The sequence below is a fragment of the Chelonia mydas genome, chromosome 5 (assembly GCF_015237465.2).
Source record: "Chelonia mydas isolate rCheMyd1 chromosome 5, rCheMyd1.pri.v2, whole genome shotgun sequence".
NCBI classification, from domain to species: domain Eukaryota; kingdom Metazoa; phylum Chordata; order Testudines; family Cheloniidae; genus Chelonia; species Chelonia mydas.
The window spans coordinates 97,558,069-97,580,964 of NC_051245.2; the positions used below are offsets into that span (position 1 = coordinate 97,558,069).

The window sequence follows — 22,896 nt, forward strand, 5'->3', positions numbered from 1 at the left end:
AACTGCCTCACCCACAGATCAAATATGGCTTGTGTCAAATCTACATATCTGGAAAATTGGTTTCTCTATTAAGAGCTAAAAAAAAAAAATGTATTACTCAAATCCTCTGAGAAGGATGAACTTCTTAATATCACACACCAGCATTTTATCATGCATCACAAGCTTCATTTTGCCCTTTAAGTCATCATAAGCAACTAATATCTTCATTATTAATGTTATTAGTTGGCCATATCCTGCCATCATCCTGCAGGCAGAACTCCCACTGAAGTCAGACAGAGCCATTTAAAGTAGGTTTCATTTATTCAGAAACATACATACTTCAACTATTTTATAACAATACCATTAGGCTTCATCTACACTTACACTTCTAACCAGTGACACTGGAACCTAGACACATTTCTCTAGAAAAATGCTACCATGGTTTCAAATTTCACCAGAAAGACAGCCTAACTGCTACTGGTAACTTTAAGACGGAAGCTTTGACAAAAGCTCCTCAAAACACAAACAAACAAAAGCAAGATCCTATGCTACTCCCAACATTAACCTGAGATAGGATCAGACCAACTCAAAGAAAGTTAAACATCAATACAGCATAGGAATTTCCTCCCAATAAAATGTTAGCTGAAGAAAACATTCATGTCGGATGTGGAAGAAAAGCCTGTTTGTGCCCAATATAGCCAGATAAATTATTCAAGAACATTTCATCCATGTGAAAAATATGTCCCTGTAATGTTGCCATGGTTAGGAAGACAGATGGTGATTTCCTGACTACAGTAACAATTGAACATGTAACTTAAATTTCTATGAAGAAAATAGAACTCGCCTATTTGTGCTAGTTTCTTCTATTTTCTAAAGATGATTGGCCCAGATAGAACCATTACTATTCCTGGTCCCAGGCTTATGGGGAGCCACGCACCCTCAACTCCTTTGAGTTTAATGGGAATTTATAGCGCTCAGCATCTTGAAGAATCAGGTCCCTATTAGCTGTAAAGAATATGATAAAGATGTTTTGCATAACAAATTAGTTCAGTAAATTAACCTAATCTCTTTATTCTTTAGAGACCTGTGGTGCCATTTTGGTACCGAGGTGCTTTGCAAAATACATATTTTACTGTAATTGTTTCATTTCTACAAAAATATATTGTACTTTTATAGTGCAGGGACATTATATCCCCAAAGTGTTTGGAATGTATTCACAGGCTACACTACACCTCTGATTTTTAAAGTCCTCTACTACCTTCTCATTTGAAACAGAAGAAGTTCCTGGAGAACTACAGCATTTGATCTTAGCATGGGCCAGGCAGTTCTAGGTACAAGCAACTCACTGAGATTAAAGGAGTTTTCGGAAACTTTTAAGACCCAGAATTACTTCACCATTCAATCGAAGACCAGGCTATTTATAAATGTCTTCATTGTGGCTCCTCAGGCACAGTCCCACTTGAGGGCATGGGGGAAGGCACGTTATTCCCCAAGAGTAATTTTAGGAAGCATTTTTCCAGACTTCTGCAGACTACTGTCTCTGGCTTTGGGTCCCCCACCCCCGAATGCAAAATTGAAGGAAGAGGTTCAGCTCTGGGTTCAAAGTTTCAGTTCAGGCACATCTATTATTAATATTTGTTTAACATTTGTTTGAAATTCGGATTAAAAAAATTGTGATTTTTTTAAAACAAGTTATTCTTTTAAATGAAAAAAATCATTTTTATTGCAACCATTTGTGTTTTATGATTTACTTCACATCACTGGAAAGCTTAGTCTCCTACACAGTCTAATGTTACAAAACTCAAGTTGCAATTCCAGTGACCTCAGAGATAATAGCACTCCGCACTTTTCCCCAGAAATTACACTGGCTAATTTCTGTCAGACTCCTCCACTGAGGCAAAAAAAATAATAAAATAAAAAAAAATATCCAGTCATGTTGTAACGGTCCCTTTTAAGGGACGTCTGCACAGCAAAGAGCACCCCGAGCCAGCAAGTCTCACAGACAGGGTCTACAGACTCAGGTTTGTGCTATGGCACTAAAAATAACTGTGTTGACATTTGGGCTGTGGCTGAAGCACAGGCTCTGAAGTCCAGGGCCCAAGATCCCAAGCCCAAATATCTACACCGCTACTTTTAGCGTCACAGTGCAAGCTTGGTCCGTACACCCGAGTTCTGCTGTGTAGATATTCCCTAGGCAGCTGGAGGGTTGAGGACAACACTGATACAACAATCACCAGGTGTGTATTAGAAATAGGAGTCGAATAGTAAGGGGACAGAGGGAATGTGGGCTTCCCAGAGTTTATGAGCCATCGGTATGCAAGTGTGTGTTCAGGAAAAGCTCCAATGCTGTTAATTTTAATCTACCATAAAACTGAAGCAGAAATTTGTGTTTTTATTTAGTGAATGTGATGAATGGCGAGAATGTCTATTTTTCATTAATGTTTCCCTGTTCAGTTTTGTACTACTGCCTGCCTGAATGCATAGAGTATAAAAGTTGTTAAAGAACCAAACAGGAAAGGTAAGAGCCTCTCGGCTACACAGCTTCAAAGGAGTTAACACAACAAAGGCTTGGCAATCAGTTGGGTAGAGAACTTGCTTAGCTGACTCCAACCAGGCTATGAGGTTTTACTTTTCTCAAGGCTAAGGCCTTGTCAACACAACAAAGCTATATGAACAGAGCATCCAGCAGAGACACAGCTTATGATGACAGGAGCTTTTCTGTCAGCACAGTAACACCACCTCCCTGAAAGACATTAGCTCAGCCAACAGACGCACTTTTGTCAGCATAGCTGTGTCTACACTGGTGGTTTTGTTGGCATAGTTATGTTGGCTAGCCTAGGGGGTTTCTTCCACACCCCCGACTGATATAGCTATGCTAACAAAACTTTGTAGTTTAGACTTGGCCTAAGCCTGGGATCAAAAGGAGACCTAAAACCTCAAAAAGAGGATAGAAAAGGGTATGTGTGTGGTGGTGGTGGTTGGGGGCGGGGGGGTCAGATGAGCTGAAAGAGGCTGGCCAGAATGTGTCAGTGAAACGGCTGACAGTCTGACACCGGGAGCATGCTGCTGCATTATACGCTGTTTCTTCCTGCCAGGGATGGAATTAGCTGGCTGAGGGGAGTTACGTGAAAGACAGACCCACATGACTATGCCTTTTGTTTTACCCTGTGTTCTACCTGTTTTATACCTTTGAGTAATGAACAAATTACACTTGGTTTTGAAAAAGCTGTTTCTGTAGCACTGCAAATGTGTGCTGACACAGGCCCCTACAGTATAATGCTTACAGGTGCCAAACATCATTGGACATGCTAAAGTGGTCATGGTTGACACCCAACAGGCTGTAGCCCAGGTCCTGGTCTAAGAGTCTGCAAGCTGCAGAACTCCACCGCAGGAGAGGCAGACTTGAGGCCTGCCACTGTGGGGGCAGGGCACTCGGTAAGACCCAAGAAGGGACAGCAGTGCAGCTAGCCTAGTAACCATGAGGGTACATACACTCAAATACATACAGCCAACGCTTAGAACTAAATTATTATTTATATATGTACTTGAGTTTCTCGGTCTGCCTAATGAAAGAAATCACTATTATTACTTTAGTCCACTTCAGCTCAGATTTAAGTCAACAGCAAAACTCCCACTGACTTCAATGAGAGGGGCCCTATTACAAAAAAAATGGGGGGGGAGGTTCTTGCTGGTAGCCTCTCTTAGTACACTCAACTAATAATTAGTTCTGCTTTCTTACCATTGCCAAATGTGAAAAAATATTTCTCAGAATCTTCAGTCCCTTAACTTTCTATGAGAAAAGAGAGAAGAACCTGGTTTCTATTTCATTTATAAATAAAAAGCATGCTATTTAATTGGCATATTCTACATATAAGCAATGTTGCCTCTCAAAGCTATTGCTAGCACTTGTTGCTACTAACCAACTTTTGTGGAGGGGGTTGTCAGCTGTTTGCACATGTACACCACCTGACTTTACGCTGATGAGTACCAAATCTAGGAAGAACACATTAAAATGAAAGAGTGCCACTGTTTTTCATCCATTATGATAATTGTAGGTAAGTGAAGTGAGATTTTTTTTTAAAATCTAACTTGGAAAATAAAAAGATACAAACAGATGTCTATTTTTGTTTTTAAACACTAGATGTCAATGTCCATCTAGCATGGTGATTGGTTTCATATAAACCACAGACAACTACATACAGATAGAACTAAGTATCATCTCTGAGAAAGAATCTGGAACAGATAACTGAGATCTCATGAAACACTGTAGCGGACTGTTTTTGAATAATTTCACCATCATCATACAATGCTTCAGAATTAATCTAGAAATCCTGTTCTCATACTTTTGTGCATTTCAGATAAACTTATTTACTAGCAGAAGCTACTTTCTAATCACTTCTAATCCTTTCATAAATACCTTCCCGCAGGGGGATTCAAGATCCTGAAACTGGCCTGTTGCCTGTCTGGAATAAAACACAAGAATTCACACTAAAAGAATTTAATACTAGTCACAAGACAAACTTAGATTATCGTATTAATCAGCTAGCACTAATAACAAAAGGGTTTCAACATGCAAGATCCGTGCTTCTTATTTCTTGAGTGTGGCCGGCCATTTGCCAAACCAGCCTGCAAAGATTCTACCAGCAACATTTCAACGTGAAAACTTCAGCCTTCCTGCTTACCATTATATACTGTATTTATTGGCTCTATTAGAAGGAATTATTGTCATGGTAAGACTGCATGTTACACAAGTGCTTTTAGGTCAGTCACAGTAATTTCAAAGTCACAAAAATGTCAGCTTTATAACTATGAAATTTCACTTATTGAACTTTGGCAAGAAACATTTTCAACTGTAATATTTTCAGCTCAGTCCTACTTTTAAATATGCTGCCAGTCATTGTGTAGCTTTGTCAAGTCAGTTACTGATTTGATCAGATGATTTTTCAGACCTACATGGCAATACACATCCATTTATCTGACAGCAAGATGCAGCCCTAGACTTCCAGGTTTCATGTCAAATGTCACTATCTCAAATCAGAATTCATTGTGCATGGGTGTATGTGGTAACAAAAAAAATAAAAATAAAAGGTTTATGAATAAATGAAAAGTACCCATATTCATCCATTCATTAGCCAAAAGCACCTATATGTACCCCTTTGCAAACACTTCAGCTCAGTGGAATTCTGCTTCCTTACCTGATAACTCAAAGCTGAGATATATATTTTTTTAATCCCATCAATGTTAAGAACAGCTATTACATAGGGCTACTATTCTCTTATGACACTTTTTTCCTTCAAATTTTTCCATCACTTTTCCTTTTGTATACAGAACCCTTCTGACTCATTAATTGTATATTTGCTGAATTTTGGCATGGGCAACTGTACATACGGTATGACTGCCCACAGCATTTTCATTTCTTTGCATCTCTGTTCAGTGATTCAAAGGCTGCCTATTAGAAATGTTGTCAAAGCTTGGGAGGACTAAAATGTAACTAATTCCTGAACTATAAAGGTTATGCTTTTCTCAAAAAATAAGTAATTAGATCTCCACACTATAAGCCATCACAGAGTAGAAAACAAATCAGTATACTTCTAAATGTCCCTGGGAATGGGAACAGGAAATGAAAGAGACACCTTTGTGTTGTTATTTATTTATTTATTTATTTTACAGTTTACACATTACACTAATTTCTGAACTCCCCGAAACTAGCTCAATTTCTAATATTAAATGGAGCACTTGCTCTAAATTTTCAGTGCTTTTTAAAATTAACGGTATTCCCAGAGAGAAATGAAATTTTGACTGCCTTATATAGTTCTTCTTTTCTCTCTCTCCTTTTTAAGCTTTACAAAGTGTAGTAAGCATAACTGTCCATGTTCTGATTTAGTGGGCCAAACTCACTAGTGATGTGTAAGCAGGTAGAAGTTATATGAGTTATATGTCAGTAAGCAGATGTAAGTGGATAAAAAGGAAATTAAATTTGTTTAACTCACACACCTGAGGCCCAAAGTGGGCAGAAGGGGTAGCAAAACCAACGAACAGAAGGAGGTAAGACAATATACGTTAGAGTAGACCACACACACCAAAGCACACAATCTTCTAGCACCTCAGCATATAACTCCTTTTGGCTCTGATCCTGCAGCGAGTTCTGCACAAGTGGACCCCTGTGCAGGGGCCCACTACGGTCAATGGGGCTGTACCTGGACACAATGGTGTATCCACATAGAGCTTACTGTAGGATCAGGGCCTTAGACTCCCTCAGACCTAGATACAATCCCTTACCAATATAACACACCACCTCAGGACTTGGCCCTGTACATAAATGTATTTATAAGTCTTCAATTTCAATATTTATCTTTCACTAAAACCAATATGGATAAACAGGGATATGCTCACAGAAGCCCCTGTTCAAGTTCTGTCACAAAATTGAAGAGGTTCACAGTAACTTCTCTGCCTCTGAAGGAAGTGTCCCAACCTTTGGACACTACTGAATCCTCTCTGCAAGAAATACCTTATCCTTTGGGTGCATAAACATAATTCTGAAGAGCCAATTACGTGTCTTTGGAATAGACCAGCTTCAGGATAAAGCATAAACAGTTCCAGTGAGTGCACTCAATACAGTATCATTGGTTAAAATGTGGCATTGCTAAGCTTATTCTCAAATAAATGTTAGTCTCTAAGGTGCCACAAGTATTCCTTTTCTTTTTGCGAATACAGACTAACACGGCTGCTACTCTGAATCCTGGGGAGTGGTTATTAGAAATAGATTTGTTTCAATGAAAAACAATAGGCTTTCCCCAACCCCTCTCTCCTCCTCTTTGCATCACCTCTGCTCCCTCAAGTGCTTGGGGTCTAACACAAGTTAAGTGGGGATATTTGTGGGGGATCTCTTGTTGAAATATTAGCAGCATATCACTTGGGTATGGAAGGCAAAGTGTAGCAGGACCACAGGAGGGGAAAAGAGCTGTACAAAGCACTTGAGCCCTTTACACAACAGTGCCCAATAGAACCTGCTTTCACCTTGGTATTCAGCAGGCAGCCTGGGCCTCAGTCTTCAGCAGCATGCGGGAGGCTGTGACACTGCACCCCACATTCTTCAGTGACATTAGTAACATAATTATGATGTATTTTATGCAAGATAAGGCATGTGAGGTGTCATGGGAAAGATTATGGTTTTCTGAATATGATTATCCTATTTGTATACATGTATCTTTTTTGTATCCAAATTTATGAATATTGACAATATATCTATTTCACATGTAGCTATTCCTGGGCAACGCCCACTAGGCAAAATGCTCTCAGTATAGACTGCTGGCTGGGAAGGGTCCATTCAGGTTAATGGGCCATTAGGAAAAAAACAATAGGCCTTAGTATAAGCTTATCTCCCACCTGGTGAGCCTTCCTGTAAACTCTCCAAACAGCCAGTGGGGGATGGCTGCTGTGACTCTACAGAGACATGTGACCAGGTCACCTGGTGCTGGACTGCATCTTGGGATGTCAGTGTTTTTCCGCTGACTGGCATGGGAAACAAGCTTTGAAACAAAGGGTTCCTGACATATGCAAAAGTTAACTTCAAATCTTTTGTAGTTAATAAATTTGTTTTTGCTCTATCATAACTCAGGGGCAGAAAGCTGTTGCATATTCCTCGCCACATTCAGGGAGGGGGCAAATTTTATGAGCTTACGCTATACAGTTCCCTGTGCAGTGCAAGACGGTGTAATTTTGAGTTTACACTCCAGAAGGGGTGCATGCCTAAGAACTGTAAGGTGCCCTAGCTCAGACTAAGGTTCTCATAACAAGGGGTCCATGGCCCCCTGGGGGTCCACAAGCCTGAGATCCAGAGCCTGAGATCCAGCACCTCCCGCGGGGCTGAAGCCAGGAGCCACGTGGCTGAAGTCCAGATCCTCAGCACCCCCTCTGGGGCAAAAGCCCTGAGCCCATGGGCAGAGTTAGCGGGGGGGTGGAGGGGCGGGCACGAGGGGCGTTGCCCTGCCCCAAACTGCAGTGCAAGAGCAGGGCAGTCCCAGGGGAGATCCATACTCCCTTCTCTCCCCACCCCTTGGCCAGGTCGGAGGTGGGAAGCTAGGCGGGGGGGGGAGGGGAAGGGAAGGTGGCGGCCAGTGCATGACAACCGCTGCTCTGGCTGGTGTCATGGAGCAGGCAACCACGGAGTTCCCTCATCTCCTGCTGCTGCGTGGACTTGAAGCTGCTCCTCAGCTCCCAGGCCCTTTGCTGGTAAGAACCGCCTGGGTGGGGAACATGGACTGCAGGGGACCCCCCCCCAGCAAACAGCTCCAACTACCCCTCTCCCTGAGCCCTGAGCTACCCTCTCCCTGAACTCTTTTCAAACTTTTTGAGCTGAGCTCCCTGACCTTTGAGTTATAATTTTTGGTTGCCCCTCCTGCCCCCCTCCCCAACCCAGATAGGTGCTTGGTTTGCTAAGATGAGTCACGAGGTGTCAGTGGCACTCCCTCCCTGGATCCCGCTATGAGGAGCTACCTTGAGCCCTGCCCACCCAAAATAGAAGTCAGGCTACATCTATGCCATTAATCATTGTACTGACACCTTTTGGCAGGCCAAAAACAAGCTATTACTTATCTGTACTTATGTTCAAATATACCTTAGAATAAGGTAATGATTGGGTAGAGTCTTTGTGTAAAGGTGGGGTTTGTTTTTAATGAGATATTTAGATTCCATGTAATACAAGTCAATTTCTCTGCTGTTTCCATTATAAATCTATATTTCTGATCCAAAACACACACATAGATCACACCTTTCTTAATGGGTATTCCAATCTTGATAACCAAAAAAAAAAAAATCTACATGTGAATCTTGCTAAATAAATACATGTTGAAAGAGGAATTTAAGAAGTCTCAATACTACTTGGACTGAATGTTGTGCCTGTCTGATTTTGGGGATATGGGATCACAAAGTCAGAAAGGTGCAGCATAGGCAGGCAGGTAGCTAGCTACATGTTGGCAAAGAATTCAAAACCGGCAAAATCCATTTAGACCTGAGAGATCAGATCTTATGAGACTAGTTGGCCTTTGAAGTCTCTCCCACATTTGGAAGTAGTTACACAAATCAGGTTTCAGAGTAGCAGCCGTGTTAGTCTGTATCCACAAAAAGAACAGGAGTACTTGTGGCACCTTAGAGACTAATAAATTTATTAGAGCATAAGCTTTCGTGGGCTACAGCCCACTTCATCAGATGCATAGAATGGAACATCTAGCAAGAAGATGTAATTAATATATAAACAACACACACATACAAGACAGGAACGGGCATTGTTTAAAAGGAAGCAGGGAACAGCAGGAAGATTTTAATCCTTGTATTCGGGAGTCGGTCATTAGTTGTCATACCTCCCAAATTCCACTTTTAATGTCTTGAGTTCTAGAATGCATGTGTTACACTTGAAAACAAGCACTAAAAGTGATGGAAGTCCTGTAACACAAATCACTTCTAAGGAATGAAGTTACAGCAGACAGGAAAGGAAAGTTATGGAAATATTTCTACACCCAGGACCCAGAGGAGACAATGGAGTAAAAGGAGAGAGAGATTTAGTGTAATCCCTACTGCATTTAATCTATACTTTTATTAAATTTTTTTTAAATTAGATTTTCCATTCAGATGAAATTTTCTCAGCTGTAATAGACACGGACCATTTAATTTTTCTTAAATATATTTGTGGCAAAATTCCTCTCTATAGAACCTATAAAAAAGTGTTATGTTTGCCTAACCATGTGCACAGAAAATCGTGCAATGCCCAGCTTCCCCAAACCAGCAATATTCTGAGAAATCCAGCCCCAAGAGTTCTGTTAATTGTCTTCAAAGGGTCATGAGAATAAGGACTCTCTCTTACTCATAATGTCAACAAAGGCTAGAAGTTTATGTTTGATAGGATTGCATTTCTAACTTCAAGAAGCATCCACCACACCATAGGTTCCTTCAGAAATTATGATTTCACAGAAAGCAGAACAGGAAGGGCCTCCGGAACTAAGAACTAAAGTAAAGCGAAAACCAAACCCAAAATGAGGTGCCAGTATCAACTAAAACAAGATGCAGAGTACATTTAAATTTTATGTTTTGGGGGCTTGACAGTTTTTCCAGTGATTTGCCTCTTGCCTAAACACCATGGTATTCACTAACAGTACCAGTTCTGGCAGTCTCTTTTGGGGGGAGATTTCAGCGGACTCAGCACTAATACACAAGAGAGGGTGTGTCTCTGTGCATGGGTCAGCCACAATGTGGCTGCAGAGCATAGGCATTGCACAGCTCACACCATCAAGCCTCACCAAAGGAAATGAGATGAGTGTGGGGCCATGGCCCTCTCCTTCCCTCCCACAGTGGCCTGAGGAGAGGGTCTGGAATGGGAGGAATGTACGCTGAAACAGAAGTTGTCTTCTCAGTTTGGCGCACACACACACACACACCCAGAATCCCAGTAGAAATTCTGGCTGAGTCAATAAGAAATCTTTCTGCAACTCCTGCTGCAAAGCAAATCCTTTCACATTCTTTCCCCGCAAAGCCACACAGGTCTACGCCTTGATAGCCCAGCCGAGACCTGAGGTAATATTTCTACATTTGACATGAAAATATAGTTCACTTATCGCAAGGTCTGCAGTAGTGATAGAGCTGACAACACGCTGGGCTGTTTCACTTAAAGGTGCTTGCACCAATAATGACAAACTGGGAAATTTCACACCCTTTCAAATTAATTTCCCCTCAGATCATGGTCTTTTTAAAAAACAAAAAACCATATGCTCATTTCTGGAGCAGTCTGAGTTCTCTCTCTGCTTCAACCCAAAGGAAGGAGGTTGCAGTTTAATTTCAACAAGCCATAAAGTCAATCCCCCCAGAGTTATGATATTTAACCTATCAGGGGGTAGCCGTGTTTGTCTGTATCCACAAAAACAAGGAGTCCCGTGGCACCTTGAAGAAATCTTATGCTCAAATAAATCTGTTAGTCTTTAAGGTGCCACCGGACTCCTTGTTGTTTTTGTGGCTATTTAACCTACAGACTGTAGGTTGAGGAGAATTATGTTTTGAGTTTCTGTGGCTGGTTTTTGTTTCTTTGTTTTTAAAAGGAAATGATAATGTAACAGGTTGCCTTTCAAGCAGGGGGTGGGGAAATAAAGATTTTAGATCTATCCCGGAAGCCATTTTAAACTTTAAACCATTTATATTAAACAAAGATTCCAGGAAAATAGACAACGATTGACTGTGTTTGGTGACTTTGTTTATAGACTTTGCATGCCACAAACTCAGAGAAGGGCACACCTGACACAAGCCAGGGATTCTTGGTAAACGGTAAGTCTGTACCAAAAAGTTGCCCTCATTAAGCACTTCACGTGTATTTCAGAAACATGCTTTTCTGGCTAGTTCTCAAATAACTGCTTAATTGGGATTGTTGACCCTGGCCCTACTGCTACAATGTAAAGATTCCAGTTTTTTGCTTCGGTTTACATTGTGTTATTATGCTATTATACTAAGCAGGGTAAGGGGGGGAGGCATGAACACTGGTAATTGCCAAGGTCAAAAAAATTGAAATAGTATATATATCATATACTAAATATTGCTGTTAAAGAAAGGCAATAAAACTTTAAATACAAAAACAGTAACAAAACTTTCACCCAGCACCCAAACCTTCCCTCAGTCTGCACAATAATCCCACCCCCTTTTAACTTCAATGGATATTCCACATGGAGAACAGTGGCAGGATGCACCCCCTCATAGTTAAGAGTTGGAATCTTACATGCCCAGACTAGAAGTCATTCCTTTGGTGACAGACATTTTACCGATCAGAGTTTTATTGGAGCTTAGATGGCCTCCGTTGTCAAGAGATGAGTCCATTCTACACACTATTCTGAGGAGAACTGAGAATAACTGTTTAGGATTAAAGAAGATAGTTTAACTGTTTATACATCTGTCCACACATCTGAACTATCCAAAGGGATGAAAACATTTACATTTTTCTACTGATAGATCTCCAGGATAGAATAAAGTCATGAGAGGATTTTATCCCAAAGCATACAACTGGGAAAAACCTCAATTTTTTCTTTAGCACCAGGACTGTAAAATCTTCAGACAAGTATATAGCTTCTCTTATTAAATCTGGTTTAAAGAGGTGGCAGACTTTTGACTGCAAATTCAGATCCCAATGGTTTTTCTTGTTAAAAACAGTGTAAAAAGAGAAGGGAACAGCAACGGGTGACAAGAATTCTTTGGTGAATTGCCAAAACAAAGGAATACATGTCTACTTTTGTTAAATTAGCAAGCTGACTTCCATTCCTAAAAAATGCTGGTTGTAACAGTTGAAAAAACTTGTTGAAAGGCAAATTTTCAAGTCAGTTCTGAAAATGCCAGAAAATATTTGAACTCTCAGCTGTTCTCTTATCAAGTCCAACTCTTCTCATTTTTCATCAATGAGTGTTAGGATAATAATATTTCAGAGTTAGCAGCCACTCTGAGTAAAAAGAGTGGAAAAGTAACCTTATACTGTTGGGACATGCAGAGAGTTAACCATTCTTAAAACATCCACATAACCAGCCCAATTCACCCGTTTAATGCACTTATTATCTTATAGATATTTCTTACTTGCGGCATATGTAGCTCTCTATTGCTCTTGAGGAACAAGGAGAGACGCATGTATGCCACAATTAGTATGTCCAAGTTGATGGAATTCATGTTCTGAGGAAACAGAGAATTTATGTTACCTCTTAAAAGTCTTTTCTTGGCCATATTGATAAGAAGATATTAAGACTGAAGTTTTGAACCACACAGCTGTAAGGCATATGCAAAGTCAACTCCAAGCTGCCATTCAAATTGTTCACTCAGTCTTGCCCAAATATAACAGATAACATCACTTTCACTTCTTCAGTTTCAATAACTTCCATTAATTTGTATGCCCTGTCAGATCTTTCAGAGACTAAAATAAGTTTTACAAGAACAATCTGAAGATTCCTATTCTGTTTGATGTTTTCTGCCATGTTACTCTAGTCTCACGAATAAAGCATGGCATTTGAATGGCAATAAAATGGCAACCCTGGGGACCAGAGTTTCATCCATTAATTCCCAGATTATTCTTAACACTATTGAACTTCAGCCTGCAAAAATCTACTTCTGAATATCAGATAAGCCAGTCTGTGCTTTGCAAGCCTACGTTTCTACACTTTAATTTTAAAAACTGCCAAATCTGTCATCCTCTCTCTCAATGTAGGGTCAAGTCACAAGGAAGCGATGAGCACCCATAAATACCCACCCACTTCACTGAGAGCTACAGATGCTCTACACCTCTCAGGAATGGGCCAAATATTAATTAGCAACTGCACTGCAAATAGTGGTGACCTACTATTGTATCTGACTCAGATCCCGGGATTTTGTTGATTGTGAACATCCCAACAGTCTATTCAGCTATACCATACGCCATTACTTTAGTTATATTATTCTACAAATCATGTACTGTACTTTATTTTAGAATAATCTGCCATCTTTTTTTTTTTAATGGAGATATATCCAGTATAGTAGGAATAAAGCTGCCTTTAGTGTTTGGGGTTTTAAACTAGTAAATAGTATAAAAGGTTCAAAAGTGCTGCATTGTATACACACTCACATATACATTATATGCACACACGTGAAATCATAGTTTAGAGTGCGTTACCAAACACCAGACAAACCCTTCTTCTTTGTGATTTTCTACATTTTAAACAAATACGTACAGTACAAATGCTTTCAGGACCAGAAAAACTTTTCCCAGCAACAGTCCTGGAGCAGTGATCAAAAACAAAACAAAAAAAAGGATCCCTCAGAAGATTTATATCATTGGGAAATGTATGTATTAACACTATATGAGGAATTATAGATATTGAATGATATGCTTCCAGTCAGTGATCAAACAAAAACGGAAAAAAAACAGGTTCCCCCCCCATCCACCACCCAGACAGGAAGGAAGACAGCTACCTACCCGTCTCCAGTTTAATTAAACAAGGTGTAATCCGAAAGAATGGAAGTTCCATTTACATAGGAATCAGCAGGGGGATGGGAATACCACAGGAAGGGGAAAAAAGGCCACTGAACTTTGGAAGACATAGGTTTAAGATACCAAGTACGAGGAAAAAACCAGAAAGGGTTACAAGCAACAATAAAACTACACTTATAAGACTAAAACTTAAATTCAGTAAATTACAATCTTTGCCTAAGCAGGTTTCTAACCTATATTCAGTTTCCAGAGACTTCAGTTGAAGGACCCAACATTCTGTGATTTCAAGAGCTCTGGTCTCTTGAATCCCACAAGTGATGGACAACTCAAATGTCTTTTTACCCCATCATATCACTCCAAAGTTCATTGTTTTGGTTATAAAAACGAGGAGTCTGGTGGCACCTTAAAGACTAAGATTTATTTGGGCATAAGCTTTCGTGGGTAAAAAACCCACTTCTTCAGATGCTTCCTGTTGACTTCCCATCCCCATGCTGATTCGTATGAAAACAGGGTGTCCATTGGTTTGATTTTATAATGCTTAATTTACACTGGAGACAAGTAGACAAGTACATTCCCTCCTGTCTGAGGGCAAACCTGTTTCTCCCTGGTTTTGGTCTCCGACTTTGAAGCATATTATCAATGATTATCCATAATTCCTCATGTAGTGTTAATGCATACATTTCAAAATGCTATCAATCACCAATGCGTTACAGGCTTTCATAAAAGATATTACTCTATTATAAAAGTATCTGGTACACAATTGGTTGATTCAGTTGTTTATCATTTGACATTCACAGTCCCGGTCCTTGTAGACCACCCAACCTTTGAAATGTATTCTCAGATAAAATCTCTCTCTCCTGCTTGGGCGTAAACATCATGCTGTCTTGTATGTTCATCTTCTCTGCCTGGTAACCAGGCTGGTCAGACACGCAAGTACACAATCCTTTGTCTAAGGCCATCTTTGCTTATCCATTGCTTGCCAAACAAATTTTAAGACCATTATTTTAGCAGATATTTATAACTTACACACCATACATATATCATGCAAGGTTATTAATGCTCAGTTAGTACTACTTTTCCACTGACAAAAGGTGGCATGTAATATATCATGACAATAGTGTGTTAAATGTGGTTAGTATGTGGGACCTGACAAGAGTTGCTGACAGAGTGTTGAACCACCACTGGGCCTTCGTTACAGTACGGCAGGAGTAATTTGCTTTTGGGGTAAATTCCGATTATTTTCCTCCTTAGTCTCCATCTCTTTTCTGGAGATATGCACATACTCACTTTACATTGTTTCCACACAGTCATATGCTTGATCAGACTTGGCTCAGAACTCCCATGACATCAAAGTGGAGATGAGGAAAGCAGGAGAATATGAGAGCTGTCAAATAGACCTATTGTTCTAATAACCAGATTTGCCATGGTAATTTACACGATATCTAGGGTTGAAGTGAGAGGCTTATTTGTATACATTCCTTACACACAAAAACCCAAACACACATCCTACAGCAAAAGCGGACCCAAATTATGCAGACCCTAAAAGACTGGTGTGAACAGAGTCACAAGGGGCCACGCTGAGGGTTACTCAATTAGGGCAAACTGGAAAGAATAGGACAACAATCCACAAAGTTGGATTAAGATTTACCGAGCCAGCACAAAACAGCTTCTACAATACCTTACTGGTTGCACAGAAGCCAAAACACAGTTCCCTTATTGCAACCCAGACTTGGGCTTCCACCCAGACACCCAAGTTAGATATGATGAAGATTACTGAAAATCTTATTCATTATATAAGAAAGTTCTACCAATCCCAAAGGATCAGACACATTACCTCCCAGGTTAAGGAATATTTCAGATCTTACCCAAATACACACTTACAGTCAATTCTTATTAACTAACTAAAATTTATTTAAAAAGAAAAGAGAGCATACTGGTTAAAAGATCAGTATACATACAGACATGACTACAGTTCTGAGATCAGATTCATGGTAGAGATGGTGAGCTTTGGAGTTGCAAAGAGTATTTAGAATTAGTCCATAAATTCAGTTCAATGTTCATATTCAGGGTAATCCAGGTGGGACTGGAGATCTCCGTCTTACAACTTAAAACTTCCCCTGCATAAAGCATATAAAAAGGATAAAAAGGATCAGACCCAAGAGACCTTTATACAGTTCCAGGCCTTCTCTTGACAGCACAGAGTCCTTAGGTGAACAATAGGCAATCATCAAGACTTTGAAGTAGATAGATTTCCTAAGCATCACCGGTAATTAGCTACATGGATTAACATAAGGCAATTGCCTGTTTTCCACCATTTGCAGGTGACTTGCTATATACTTCAAAGAGAAATCAATATAGTGATATCACTATATTTACAGTTAACATTTAAATGTTAAGATCTCCTTTTGATCTCTGAATTAGCAGATTACAGCATAGACAGGAACTGTTTGATTGCATTGTTAACTGCTAACAATATATATGTAAACACACACAAATTATCTACCAATATGTCCATAAAGGTTGAATTTGGGTCATTTATTCTGCAGGATGCTTAACCCTTTCTGGCCGTGTGTCACAACTGGGCAAGAACACCAAAAGGAAAATAAAAATTAGGCCAAGATTTTCAAAAATGAGAGCCTAAGGTTAGGCTTCTAAATTCATATTTAGGTACCTACGATCATAACCTGTTTTTCAGAAGTGCCAAACACCCAGAATCTACCATTCATTTTAATGGGTGCTCAGCATGTCAGGTCACTTACTTGGGCACCTAAACATGGATTGAGAAGTCTGACTTTAGGCACCCAAGTTTGAAAATTATGGTCTTAATGTCTAATTTCAGGTGAGAGATAACAGATGTTATTGTCCAGGACACTAATTACAAAAGCTCCTTTTTCTGAGGGAAAAGACGACAGCAGTTAGCAGAAATTCTCTAAGAATCCCATCAGTCTACTTTTAACAGTCTTGACAAACTAGTTTTAGGAAAATGGTAACAAGCTCTTCTGCCACTGTCAGAGTGGAACAGTAAGACTCATTTCACCACTAAAATGCCTTACCTCAGGTCAGTGGTTTTCAGATTCTCTGGTCTGTGGAACAAAGAAGGGTTCACAGCCCTTTCTGGTACATGAACAAGTCCATGGGAGGACTTTATCAAGTGCCCTACAAACTAATGAAGTTGGAGAACCATTAGTTTAGATGATCTCTCTACATTTCTCTCTTTTTTTAAAAAGCAGAGAGAGAGAAAAAGTCCCAAAGGGAATAAAACTTCACTAGTTTAAGAAAATTAAATTTAGACAATAAAATTTTTTTTAAAAACAAAAAGTTTAGAAAATAAATGGTTAAATTACATCCGTTAAGGAAAGACACACACACACTTTTTCAACAAATAAGAGAAAAGGCCTCTGCACTTAGTGACTTGAGAAAGCAGTCTCAAAAAAAATCCCATCAAACTGACACATCAGTTTTCCTAACAACTGAGGTAAGCCTGCTTCAGTAACCAATAATCTTTACATGTAAATAGTATTCTCTCCAGGGGCAGTTGCTTTAATGATGAAGGCTGTGATCCTCTCACGGAACCACACTGAGGGGTCCGGCAGATCAGACTACAGGATTGAGGCCTAGCTCCATCACTACCTTTTTCTTGAGGTTGATAAGTGAGCCGAATTCAGTGTACAGCTTACAAAAGAATACACTGTTAAACAACAACAAAAACTTCCTCCCCTCTGACCCCCTGGAAAAACCCTATAAACCAAACCAAATGCACTTTCTAATGCACATGTAATTCTCATGGACATTCACAGAAGTGAGGTATACACAGAAAGAGGAAAACATACCCCACCTGCTTTTTTTAAGATATAGAAATCCAGTCACAGACTTTACCATGCTTTTTACCCCAGGGTGATAAAAATGTTTAAAATTATCATTTTAAACAAAATTTAGATAATGGGTTGTTTTCTACAAGCACTCAAAGACGTTGTTTGCAGAGCCCCACTGACTAGCAAGAAACCGTCCCTGAACATTTTTGGCAGCAAGCATGGTAAAATGAGGTCATTGCTACTAATTTTGGCCAGTGCCTGATCAGTCCATTAATTTCTAAATGGCAGTTCATGCATTACACAATGCACCAATTTTCAAAATAAAAAAGTTCAGTAAGTCAGTAAATTATTTGCATTCACAAATACATCCTATGCTTGATCTTCCATCTATTCCCCTAACATTCAGTATTGGCAAAACTTCAGCAAGTGGTAGTAACCATTCGACAAGAACATCTCACCTTGCCAGCTTGTGCCATTGTACCAATGGCCAGCAATAGTTACAGGAAATTCTGCAAAAACCCTATATTGTCACTGTACCAGGCCGTGCACCTGCACATTACTTTATTTCTATCAATTGGTCTACAAGTGAATTTTTTAAAAAGTGGCTTAAAATAAAAGAAGGCAGTTAACTCCTCCAAGGACAAGAGGGGACTGAAGATTTTCTAGTAGAACTGTAAGCAGCCTGACACTTTCAGATCTTGACAAGAGGAGATCAGTTATCCAAAGGAACCTGAGCCTGAGTTCCAATGAAAGCGGGTTCTGATCAGCTTCAGAGCAAGGTCTGAATAAGAATCTGTCTAATGTACAGAGAAGCCCTCTGAGAGACTGGTTGCATCTCTCTCTCTCTTTATGAATAGAGTACAAAACAAACTCTGAATTATCTATATAAACACTGTCAGTTAATGCATGCTATTACACTCTTAAAAGTTAAAAATTCAGCTTTCAGCATCTGGTGGATTTTTTTCCTCCTAATCATGCTGTAAGAATAGTTAAATCTTTTTTTGATCCATGTGTATATTTGTGAATCATTAGCTTAAAAAAATAGGCAAAGTATCATCTTAGTCACTGCCTATGAATTTACTCATTTATATTCTCCATAAACCTAACTAAAGAAAAAAGATTAACTGAATAGAACCTTCTCCTTTAATAAGAACAGGATATTCTGATTATTTAAGGCACATTATGTGAAACTGGTGTCTCTGATGGGCTTCACCACACAATGATCAGCATCAGGAATGTCAAAGGCTTAAGAGTTATAATTTTTTCAGCCTTGATTTTGCAGGTAATTTGATTTTTATTAAATTCATGTGGATGCAGTGAATACGATGAAAAACATGTGTGTGTATTAGTTTTATTTATTTAAATTAAATTTGTCCCACAACAGTGATTAGCTCTTTGTTGTACACTCAAGAAGAGAGGATATTTACAAAATAGGAAGGGAATCTTTGGAAAGCTACTGAGGGCTAAATAAAAAAACTGAAAAGGATATTTGTTATTGTTTGGGAGGAAAGCTTAACTAGACACGGCCTCTCTGCTGAAGAATGAAATAATGATTTTGTTAATTAGTAATAGTATTATAGCCGTACTTATCATAGAGCTGTAGTATCAGCCTCTAGTAAATAAATAGAAAACACAATAGGAAGAAAAACAGCACACGGTCCTCCAGATTCTGCCCCATGTTTCGTGCCCTTTCCACCACACCGGCAGCACCAAGGAGCTACAAAGGAGGCAAAAACAGCCCTGCAGACTCCCCCGTGAGAAGGGGGAGAAGGTTTTCCTGAATTGATCTATACTGTATCACCCCCGCCTCCAAACACACACCTTTACAGCCCCTGCCATGTTGAGGAGACCAATATCTCAGGGTGGGCCAGGAGCATAGCTGCAGCACATTGCACTCTGGTGATGGCATAAAGGCCCATAGAGGAGTGTTACCAATTCAGAGAAGCTCAGGGATGCTTTAAGTTGTCCCAAGAGCACATACCAGAACTAGGGAGATGCAAATGTGCCTTAAAGCCGCCTTCCACTAGCTATGACCAACCTGGTCCTGCACTCAGCACAGAACTGGAAAAAACAGAGAATCTGGCACAGTCTCTTCAATGCATACGACTTTCAGCACAAAGCACTTCTGCTCTGGCCAGCTTACAGAAAGGTGGTTCCAAAAGAAAAGACTCACGTCAGCCATGGGGTATTATAATAAAGGGGAAAGATAGACAGTTTTAACTTAGGAGTGGCTAATGCAGTCAGTTCTCCAAGTTCTTCATGTGTTTTTGTTTGGGGCTTGGTCTCCTGTTTTTTTGACTTCCAGCCCTCTTTGAAAATTTCAAGCCAGGGGGATAACACCGCCGATTGGCTGCCTTCCCCATTGCCCACCTCCTGGAAAAGAGTAGCTAATGAGCGTTGCTGGAAGAAGCAGGCAGAGCTCTCTCTCACCACTTGACACCATTCTTACAGGAGGGGAAGGGTGACCAGAAAGAGCCAAGCAGCTCAGGGTTGCCTTGCTCCCTCCTCCCCTCCTGTGAACAATGTGTCTGTTGCAGGGAGGAAGAAGCAGAGAATAATAGCAGGCCTGGGAATGGGGAGAAGGAGGTGAAGGACCCCTGGAACTACAGGAGAAGCAGGGGGCAAGGCTGGGAAGGGTCAGAAATGATGGGAGGAGACAGAATTTATAAAGGGGGGGCCAGATGTGGGGGCAAAAATTCCTGCAACAGGGGCCAAAAAAAGTTCTTCTGTACATTGGGGAGAGTTGGCAACACATTGTCTCTCACACTATGGGGTGGACCGTGCCCAGGAGGAGCTCAAAAGTTAAGGTAGACCAATATAGCCTTTTAAAAAAAATATATATATATTTTCAAGATCTGTTTTCTGATTTTTGAACCTCTCGGGTTGGAAATACTGCTCCTAATCCTAGAAGAAGAGGGGAATACCCTCTTCCTCCTATTCAAGAGCCCTCAAGCTACTTGCCTTCCTTGCTAATATACCTGCCTCAATAAGTGCAGGTGGGAACCTGCCTTTTTCAGCAGCAGAGTGAGCAGCGGGTGGGGCAGGCCATTCAGCTAGTACCCTTTTGAAGGAAGCAACTCTTTACTGCCTTTCTAACCGTGGGTATACATACCCTCATCGGCAATACACTTACAGCTCTTGCAGCTGCCACCATGTATCAGGAGTGTACTATGGGAAAAGTCTGCTCATCACTAGGGTTCGCAAACATATGGTCCATGGGCTAAAGGTGGCCCTATAATCAGCACTCTTCTGTGTTCACTGAGCAATGGAAGCGAAACGCTCATCTCTGGTAACTTTCACTTTTATCTACTCTGCTCATTTCCTTTGTCATGTGAGCGTGTGTACACGCATGCACAGTAGGATACAAAATAAAACTAGCTAAAAAAATCTGAGTTTCACTTTGAAGTCCTCCCAGCTGTACACCAGACAGGAAAGGTGTCAGTGAACAGACAGTGCAACATGGGGTGGGGAACAAAAAGGAAAAGTGGAAACAGGAATCAGGATAGGAAGTGGGGGGGTGGACAAGACTGGCTAAGAGACCCTGGAGTGTGGAATCAAAGGGAAGAAGGAAAAATTAGACCAGAAAGTAAACGGATGTGGAAAGGAGAAGAAACAGGTCAGGAAGTGGACTCTCCTCTCACCTCATAAAAACAAAGACTTAATTTTGAACATACATGAAGGACATGACAAATCAGTAAATGTTTGTGAGGAAAATATTTTGTTGTGGTAAAGAGGGCAGTGAAACCTATTGAAAATGTAATTTGATCCTTACCCCAAAATGATTTAGATACTCCTGCACTAGCAGTCAGACAGAACGGATTCCTGTAAGCTATGGTGAATTAGCTGAAAAAGAGCCTGGCATGTACCATGAATCTTCCCTACTCCTCTAACGAGGAGGGCCCTGCCTCCATTTCTGCTGTATGGAAATAGGAGGCAGGATACCAGCACAGGAACACATATCCCTGAAATGATATGCCATAGAGCAGAGTTCTGGGGGAATGGAGTCCATGTGTCAGCATGTTATACAGTTTGCTACTTGCAAGCAGTAGCTACTAGGTGGACTAGGGATAAAAGGAGAATACATTTCTCTCTGTGAAAGTGAACAATGATCAGATTCTTCTATACACCACTCTCACCCCTGACTGCGGGCTGAAAAAGTAACTTAAAGGACTTATGGGTACACAGCCTGGCCCAGGCCCCCTGGGGCTCCAGCGGCGATTTAAAGGGCCTGTAGCTCCAGCAGCTGCCAGGAGCCATGGGCCCTTTTAAAATCACCAGGCCCCAAGGCAGCTGCCCCTCTCCCCCACCCCCGTCAGCGGCCCTGCTGGTACAGTACTTAAAACGCTGCTTTGGCAGTGCTTTATCATCGGCTGTGTACCAGCAGTCACTTTCTTACTGGCACACCATACCGACTTACTGTCACCTCTGCCTGCAGTTGATGCACTTGTGAGATATACACTGTACTCTCCCTCAACTGAGCCACTGGATACGTGGCACTACCTTCCCAAATTGTAATAGGATTTTTAGTTACACTTTAACAGGCACAATGCAATTTGAAAATATGACCGCAGCTTTAAGGAGCTAAAAACCAAAGGAACAATCAAGTTCTCAGCACAATTCCCTTTAAAAATTTGTGACTCCTTACAGGAAAAACAGATCCAGTCAAGAAAATAACCATGACCTCACACACTTTTCTGTCTGTAATTGTCAAGTACCACTGGCCTAAAGTGAACCACTTTTTTTTTTTTGGGGGGGGGGGCGGGGGGAGAGGGGGGCAAGGGAGCTATTATCTTTCTTAAGAAATTTCAATTTGAGCATCGGAGGATATCAGTGGAGTTCTTATACAGAGTGCATGCGCAGAGCACAAATAACGAGATCAATACGAGCAATCTCCCAGAAGTGGAGTTTTGACTAAGGGCTGGTCTACCCCACAGTCGCGACAGTGACACAGCGGTACTGACGTAGCTGTGCCGGTGTCGCGCAGCTAGTGAGGACGCTCTGTGCCAGTGGGAGAAAGTTCTCCCCTTCGCGTTAATTACGCCATCTCCCTGAGCAGTAGCGTCAGCGGGAGAGCGCCTCCTGGCGACAAAGCTCTGTCCGCACTGGCACTTAGGTTGGTGTAATTTAAGT

General features: G+C 40.7%; 1 protein-coding gene across 6 annotated transcripts in view; it reads right to left on the reverse strand.

Moving 5' to 3' along the window:
• Positions 1-22,896, reverse strand: part of PIP5K1B (phosphatidylinositol-4-phosphate 5-kinase type 1 beta) — a 168,108-nt gene that overhangs the window by 114,910 nt on the left and 30,302 nt on the right. Inside the window, exon 2 of one of the 6 annotated variants that reach the window (XM_043547682.1) lies at positions 12,574-12,666. The exons of 4 other annotated variants lie outside the window; for them this stretch is intronic. The gene's annotated coding sequence lies outside the window, so the exon portion shown is untranslated. Of the gene's footprint in view, positions 1-3,718; positions 3,765-12,573; positions 12,667-22,896 lie in introns of those variants that run through there. One more of the 6 variants, XM_043547683.1, reaches the window with a different exon arrangement.